General features: G+C 38.0%; 1 protein-coding gene across 3 annotated transcripts in view; it reads right to left on the bottom strand.

Moving 5' to 3' along the window:
• Lrba (LPS responsive beige-like anchor protein) overlaps positions 1 to 8486 on the bottom strand; it is a 445034-nt gene that overhangs the window by 81008 nt on the left and 355540 nt on the right. The gene's annotated exons all lie outside the window — the stretch shown is intronic.

The raw sequence follows: 8486 nt of genomic DNA on the forward strand, positions 1-8486 counted from the left end.
AGCGTTTGAAAGATGGCACCACCATCACCCTTTGTCACAATGAAGATAAAAGACCAGCTGTACCAAGAACAGGGTCTGCTGTTACCATACCATCCTTCAAAGTCTCCAGCTAGCATCCTCACACACTGTCTACCCAGCCCTCACAGCCAAATACTTTAAGGACTCTTCTATACCCACAGGCATTAACTCAGCACTGCAGACAAAACCTTCGCTGGATTCAGATATGTGGAATCTGTAGACAATGTGTATGCACAAATAGAAATCACCCCGTTTCAGTGATAGTGAACTAGTCTGTGCACTCCTAGAGATTGCTTAACATAGGTCTCTTCATGAAAACCAGTAGTCTTGTCTCAGTACACAGGATTGCACAGGTCCCGTGTCAACATGGATCTTACTGACAGTTTTTAAGAGTTGTTCAAGTGCCTTTTGCACTGACACATGTGTTCTTACACATAATTCTTTCACCCCTAATTAGTTTATTTTCTGCCTTTTCAGCAAAGCATGCATTTCTAGAAGGTGTATATTCAATGATTCTGCAATAAACCATGGATCTGATTCTGAATTATCAATGGAATATGACTTAATAGGACACTCTTATTTAATTATTTCTATGTACCTGGGAATAAGTAGGCAAACTTCTTGAAGGAATTCACTAAGTGTGCTATCTTTTGCTTCTTAACTAAATTCATGTTTTCTTTTTTAGACCAAGGGGATGTTCTAACTTAACTTCACTCCTCTACATCACAGCGTCTGGGTTTTGGGTTTCTCCTAGCATGGTGTTACCTTTCCCCCAGATTTTCTTTTTATATATCTGTTCTCCTTCTCACCTCTTAAGTAGAGGGTCATTTTCTTCTGCTACCTTTTCAGTGTTAATTCTCCTCATGATTCCATCCCAGACCCACTATTTCTGACCATCATTATCCTCCCAAATCCATCTGCCCAGTAGACTATGTCTTTGTGATGCTTCAGGTACACTCAAACTTAACACATCAAAAAATGGAGTGCATACTGTTTCCATTACACTTGTTATTTCCCGCTCTCTTGATTATGGACTTAATCCTCTACCAGCCAGCCAAATGAGAAATGTGGCCACCACCTTCACTCCTTTCCTTCTCAATCACTGAAACACTAGCCAGTCCAACAAGAAGCCTTGAAGTATCTTCTACATATTCTCTTCTCTACTGCAACTATCTCTAGTTCCATGCGTCATTAGATATATAGATAATATTAAGTGTTTTCAGGGCAGCCTTGCCTCCTGATATCTATTACACATATATATGTGTTATATTACACATCAGCATACATTATATATTTGTTAACCATTCTCCTCACTGAACAGTGCCTTCCAAAAAGGCAGGTACTATATAATATTGTTCTCACTATTCTATTGGGTGTTTACAAAACATTTGTTGAATAAACAAAATGAATATATCACCTAATTTATTTCTCTAATTGGTTACTGTCATGTCTGTCTACACTTAATAATGACAGCTCCAAAGGGCAGGTCATATTCTTCCAGTTCTGTCACAGATCTAATTATCTAGTAGGCCCTTAATCAATGTCAGTTGAATGAATGAGTGACATCTAAGAAAATATTCTGATTTAACACAAACCACTGTCTATGCCAAGAGTCTATGATCTTGCAACGTTGTATAAAATGCATGAAACTGACCCTAGAAACTTTATCCAATTGTTGTAATTCTAGAAATGTATTCTAGAAAATGTAAAGAATTCTTGTCATTATTAACCACTACAAATGAGCTGTCTATACTTTGTTAACCAAACAATTAAGTGTGAGAAAGTATATTACATGAAAAACAAGGGAAGTGGATATTAAAATAACATCTTTCAAGGTTTTCTCTTCAACAATGTCCAGAAGATGGATGTAAAGGACATCAATAATACACCTGACAAAAAGGCTCTAGGATTACAGTATATTCTGTCAGGAGACCAACTACACAAGAACAGCAATACAAAAACCGCAACAGCACAATTAATATTGCTGGATGCTTATGCTATGTGCAGCTTTATGTTAAATGTCTTACATGGATTATCCATTTAATCAGGCCAATAGCCCTACATTTTTTAAAAGCTGACTTACAAAGGAATGTAAAAGTGTATCAGCAAATAGCCTGGTGTCACACAGGCAGCTGATGTCAGCTTTGCAACCTGAACCCTGATCTGTTTGCGTCCTAAACTGTGCTATCAACCGCTACATTTTCCTTGGAATAATTCTGATGCAGAATGGTATGTATCAAACTGTATGGTATCACAAAAACTGTCAAACTCTGAAACTACTGCATCGTAGGAATGGTTTTGAAAATGTCATTTGAAGGCATGAATAGTAAGCATCTGAGCACTGCAAAGAACCCATGTCAATATGGAGTCTTTATTCACAGGTTGTTTCTTTTCTTTTTTAAATTAGCTCTTGCACCTTTTAAAACTAATTCTTTGATCCTGTGTTACAGTTCTGTTTTCTCACTAGAATTTCCAGTGTAGATTATATCTGCATCCTTGGAACTGTACATACAACAGACACTCAATAAATATTTACTGATCTAAGCAACTTATACACTAGGTCTTTTCAATATACTTGTTAGTCCCTAAGTTGAGAGACTCTTGATAAAGACACAACCCATCAACAAAAGAAACTATGAAGAGAACTGTAAAGAGAACAATAAGAGTTCACTCTACTAATTTCTGAATATTGATGGGCATTGGTAATTCATAAAAATGTGATCTTGTATATTTTGCCTTTCATATTTTGACTTGACACAAACTATTTGTTTCCTATAAACTGAACTACTACAGGGAAAGAACACAGAATGTGTCTCATTTCCTACCTAAATGAACATATTCATTTAATTACCCACCTGGCAATACATTTGTGTCAGTTTACGGAAAATGTTTCAAATACTTTCATGTAATAATTCTGCCAGACTCAGTGGTTACATTGTTTTCCTTCTATTTTTATAAAGATATAACACAAACATTTCCCTGGTGATTCTGATATCTCTTAAATGAACCATTTGACAAAGACTTTTAAATTAAGCTACTATAACAGATAAGAAACAATGTCAAAGGAGAAAAATTTGCTCAGAGATTTTTCGAAAAAGCTTCTCAAACAACCCCTGTAAAACATAGCGGAGTACTGTAAAATCAGAGTTAGCATCACTACTGTTATTGGGTTAGGAGAATTGAATCAAGGACATAAATGCATTCCTTCTAAGCCACCATTTCCTTCCTTTGTTGTTCAGAAACATAACTCTTCTTTGTAGGATATCAGGAGGGCAGTTCAATTCAGCTCAAAGGATGTCGCTGTAAGGTCAGAATTCAGAATCTAGCAAATCTATCCTTAGCAAGGTAAACATTTAAATTTCTCTTAACAGAGTAGGTGAAAAGACAAACAGCATGGCAAGAGTTAATTGAAACATTCCTGTTGGAGAAGGAAGGGCTGAGGAGTGGGGGTTGGGAGCTGGGGAAGGGGAGGGGGGGGTGGGCAAGGCAGGGAGATGCAGAGTTAATCAGGGAGCAAATCCAAAGCCAGGCATGGAGAGGCCTCACTAATGAGCCTCAAGTACCCTGCAGTGGTTTTCAAACTTAACTGGCTTCAAACGATGCCACCCCATGACAGAATGCAGCTAGCCATAAGAGGAGGGTGATTAGAATAAATGACTGGAGTAATTAACTCTGATGTGAAACCACCTGATTGGAAAAGAGAAGCCAAGAGCTATTTAGCTGATGGTCCTCCAGTAGAAAAGGAAGCTTTCCCTTTCTCTTGTGTGGGTGTTCAGTCAGAACTCCACTCTTTCAAGTAGGTATTTGGTAGTACTAATGAAAAGCAGCTTTCATTCAAGGGCCTCTCAAGGGCCTTCCCATTCATTTTGAAAGGGGAAGAAAATAAAAGCTTCAAAGTAGAACTAATTTACTTTACTCCCCTACCTCTTAGTGAATTTTGCATTAGTAAAGTCTGCATTAGTTATTTGTGCTAGCAATCTACCTCCAAACAATACCATCTAATATGAAATTTTTTAACTTACGGCATAACTAGCTATTGAGGGGAAATTTAAAAAATGTTTTCCTTTCTTTAAAAATGGTTTACATATTAAACTGGAAACAAACAGCAATTAATTACCAATCAGTTATGCCACTTCCTTTCTAAGTGCTACCGGAACGATTCTTTCTATAGCAAAGACTAGAGACAAAGGTAGAAGCATGCGTGTGGTAGTTAACAAGGTGGAGGGAAGGAAAAGAAAAAAAACCCCGCATTTTGGCAAAAAAAAAAAAAAAAAAAAAAAAGATAGCTTCCACACAGTGCAAATTGAGCCAAAGAATCCCCCGCCCTCACTAGTCTGTTTTATTTTATAAAGAGAGGAATTAGGAAGACTTGGGGGCATGAATACCTGCTGTTTTACAAGTCATCATCAATTCATTGAGCCAGTGTTGTTCTGTACCTGCTGGGTTAATGTTCTGGAAACACCCCCCTCCCCCCGCCCCCATCCAGGTTCACAGACTGCCCAGTAACTACTAGGGTGCAGGGTGTAGTAGCACAAGTAACTTAGAGAATGTTTATGCCTAAACTCGGATTTATTTGACAGCTTTACACCTTTGGGCATGATATAATTAAATGTTTTGACAGCTAAACGAAAACTGTATAAATTTAAAAGCTATTAGGAGCTCAGCATCTAGAATCAAAATGAAGTAATTTGCTTATACCCGAAGCCACTTTTAGCAATGCATTCCACTGAAAAACTCCATCACAAGGCTATCTGCCTAGCCCATGCGTTAGTTAATTCTTTTACATTCTCCCACAAAGAACATTCTCCTCATAAATATTGACAATTAATATAACGTCAAGAAAAGCAACATAAACATATTTAAGAGGATCAATATAACCACTAGAGGCGATCTCTGGGTATTTCCTATAGCTTGAGAAACAGCAACCTTAGATAGGGAGGAGTGGAATATTACTTTAAAAGGCCAAAGAGCACTATTTACAAAGGTTTAGCCACGTGAAGAGTGGATAATCTTTCAATGTTAATTCTCTCCTCTCTCTCTCTCTCTCTCTCTCTCTGTTTTCTTTCTTCTACTTCTTTTTTTTTGTGTGTGTGCTATCCTTGGGGCTTGTACTCAGGAGCTAGACGCTGTCCCTGAACTTCTTGGGCTCAAAGCTAGGCTCTACCACTTGAACCACAGTGCCATTTCTGGCCTTTTCTGAGTAGTTTATTGGAAATAAGAGTCTTATGGACTTTCCTGCCCAGGCTGACTTTGAACCTCAATCCTACTCAGCCTCCTGAGTAGCTAGGATTATAGGCATGAGCCACCATGGCCCAGCTAGGATGTTAATTCTCATTCTCCTAAAATACCAACATGTGGATTTGCAGTATCCCTGCTGCTCTGGTCCTATGAGACCCCTCACCCCCCACCCCCCCCACCCCCGTTCCTGCTTCCATAATACCCCTAAGTTCAGAGTTTGCCTTCAGAGACAAACTGCCTTGAATCTGAGCTCTAGAAACTGTTTCTGTCTGCAGCAGTACTAAGCATATAGAAGAAAAGACTCAGATAATCCTTATAAATAAAAGAAAAACTTCCCACACATTGTAAAACAAACTTGTCCATTAAACTGTATTTTCTTCTGGTACTGGGGTCTGAACTCACAAGCTTGCTCTTACTTGTTCAGCTGGAGTTCTATTACTTAAGCCATACCTCCAGCCTGGCTTTTTGCTGGTTAGTTTAGAGATGGTGTTTTTCTGGGTGTTTTTTTTTATTTTTGTTTGCTTGCTTTTTTAGAATTTCCTACCCTGGCTGGATTCAAAGGGTGACATATTTACTAGGCAGTATCACATTATCATTCCAGAAAACAGATGATAGACAATGCAGGTTTACAGTCTACAAAAGAGTTACATTGTGGAAATCAGACCCATTACTGAAGCATTTGGATGCTATCAATATAAAAACCTATTTAAAATTCATTTTTGATTATGTAACAATCTTAGGAGACACTACATCCTCAAGAAAGGTAACTGATCAGTTGCTTATTTAAAGCGGAAAATCATTAAAATGTTTGAAAAGCAGTCCACTTTTCATGTGGTGTTTATATTTCACTTTATCATCCTTCCTGGAAGGATAGCTCTTAAGAGGGAAAAGACTGAGAACCAAATTCTGTTTAATTACACAGACGGATGTCAAGTAATGTAGGAAAGCATATCTTAAGAACAGCTTCTTCTATATACAACTAAAAACATTATTGCATTATCTAATTGTTCTCTTCCTCTGACTCTTGCTAATGGGAGAGATGGCATTTTGTACACCCTATTTGGTTTTCCGGCACACAGTCTGAAAGCAGATGAAACTTTCTTGAGTGTTTAAATATCTGATGGTGCGTGGGCTGCAATCCAGCCATTTATTTTTTTAATAAGTGAACCTTGAGTCAGATGATTTAAACACAAGTTGTAATACTCAAAAATCCTAGCAGATAAGTAAATGTCTGAAGACAGTGAATTTCAGACCTAAAGCGAGGTATTACGAGGAGTAGAATAAGAAACTGAAGTCATAAACACTATATATTAAAGCAGTCCTCTTTCTGAGACCTAGTATCACATTATCATTTTATTATTTCACTGTTTCTCCTCTCCATGGACATCAGGGTTTTGATGTTTTTTTTTAAGTCGTTCAGTCTACTTTTATTCCATATTTTGCAAAAATAGTTGGCATATCTCCCAGAACAAGAGATTTCCTCCATTTACAAAGACTACTACATTTAACTCTCTTTCAAGTCTAACCTTGACTTTTACTTCTGTGGAATCAGGTTTTAAAAAATGTTTTCAAATACAGCTGACATAAACATATTGCACCTGTCGGACTTTCTAATCAGAAAGCTAACCAGTGGATCACTTGCAGATACAACTGAGCTTAAGGCACAGGAAGAGGATCTGGCCCATCCCCCCTTCTCATAGGTAAATGGTGTTGGAAGTGTTTAGAAACTGCCCGCGCAGCTCCAGAGCCTCCGTGACCTTTGGCTCAGCTCCCTGAACACATATAAACACACTAGGCCTAGTAAATACACAGGTTTTTGTACACTTTTATTTTGTGTACTGTCAAGAAACTAAAAGCTGCAAAGTAACCATAACAACACATTATGCAGAATTTTAGGTTTACATCGACTTAATTTACAAACTTATTTTAAACATGGATTAAGCATGGTATGTACATGAAAAATAAAATATGAGACATAAAGTAGGCATTCGGAAAATGTTTCAGAGCCTAACTCTTTTCAATTGCTTCCTCACTGGTGCTCTCCCTGCAACATTGTCCTCTTGGCCTTTAAGAGTTATTCGAGGCAGTAATTTTTTTTTTAATCATCAATTTTTCAGAACAGCGGGTTTTTATTAGAAATTCATATTTACATATTATGAATTCTGATTATATTTGCCTTTAGCACCTTCTCTTGCTGCCTCCTCCTACCAGTTTCTTTCTCTTTTTTTTTTTTTTTTTTTTTGGTCCGTCGGTCTTGGGGCCTGAACTCTGGGCCTGGGCCCTGTCCCTCAACTCTTCAGCTGAAGGCTAGCGCTCTACCACTTGAGCCTCAGCCCCCTCTTGGCCTTTTCTGCTTATGTGGTGCTGAAGAATCGAACCCAGGGCCTCCTACCAGTTTCTACCTATCCTATTCCTCTAATCAGTTCCCTTCTGTGTTCATTACTTTTTTAAAATATGAATTCTGCATATAAAAGAAAATATCTGACACTTATCTTCCTAACTCTGGCTATTTCATTTATCATGATGTTTTTCAGGTCTATCCATTATATGGAAATGACATTAACATCTTTCTTCTTTTATGGCTGAATAGTACTCCATTCTGTCTACATGCCACATTTTCTTTATCATTCATTACTTGATGGCTACCTAGGCTGGTCCCATGACTTGGTTACTATAAATTAGTAAGGCAACATTTTTTTTTTTAAATTCTCCACTATTATCTCTAGAATTCTATTCTAAGTTCTATGCTAGAAATTTAATGCTAGTATTTTCTCGATCTATTTAATCAACACACACACACACACACACACACACACACACACACACGTGTGTACGCACCTGAAAGCACACACCTTTGTCCTTTAGAACTGTCCCTTGTCTCTTGGATCTGCCTGCTCAGGCTGGCTTTGAACCACTATCCTCAGATTGAGATCCTCAGGGAGTAGCTAAGATCACAGGCATAAGTCAATCACACCTGGTGACAAATTTGCTCTGGAAATTCTTTTATTTTGAAATAACTTTAGACTTCCAGAAAAAAATCCAAAAATACAGAGTTCAAGTACACTCTTCCCTCAGCTTCCCTTATTGTTACCTTTAAAATCACACTCCCATTACCAAAACCAGAAATAACCAGTACACCATAGTGACAGTGTGACCTCTTCAACAGTTATCACAATGCCTTTGTTCTGTCCCAGGATGGACCTCCCTCCCCTCCCCCCCAACCCCCCCCT

Source organism: Dipodomys merriami, unplaced genomic scaffold (genome assembly GCF_024711535.1).
Source record: "Dipodomys merriami isolate MVZ:Mamm:240054 unplaced genomic scaffold, mDipMer1.0.p SCAF_15, whole genome shotgun sequence".
NCBI lineage: Eukaryota > Metazoa > Chordata > Mammalia > Rodentia > Heteromyidae > Dipodomys > Dipodomys merriami.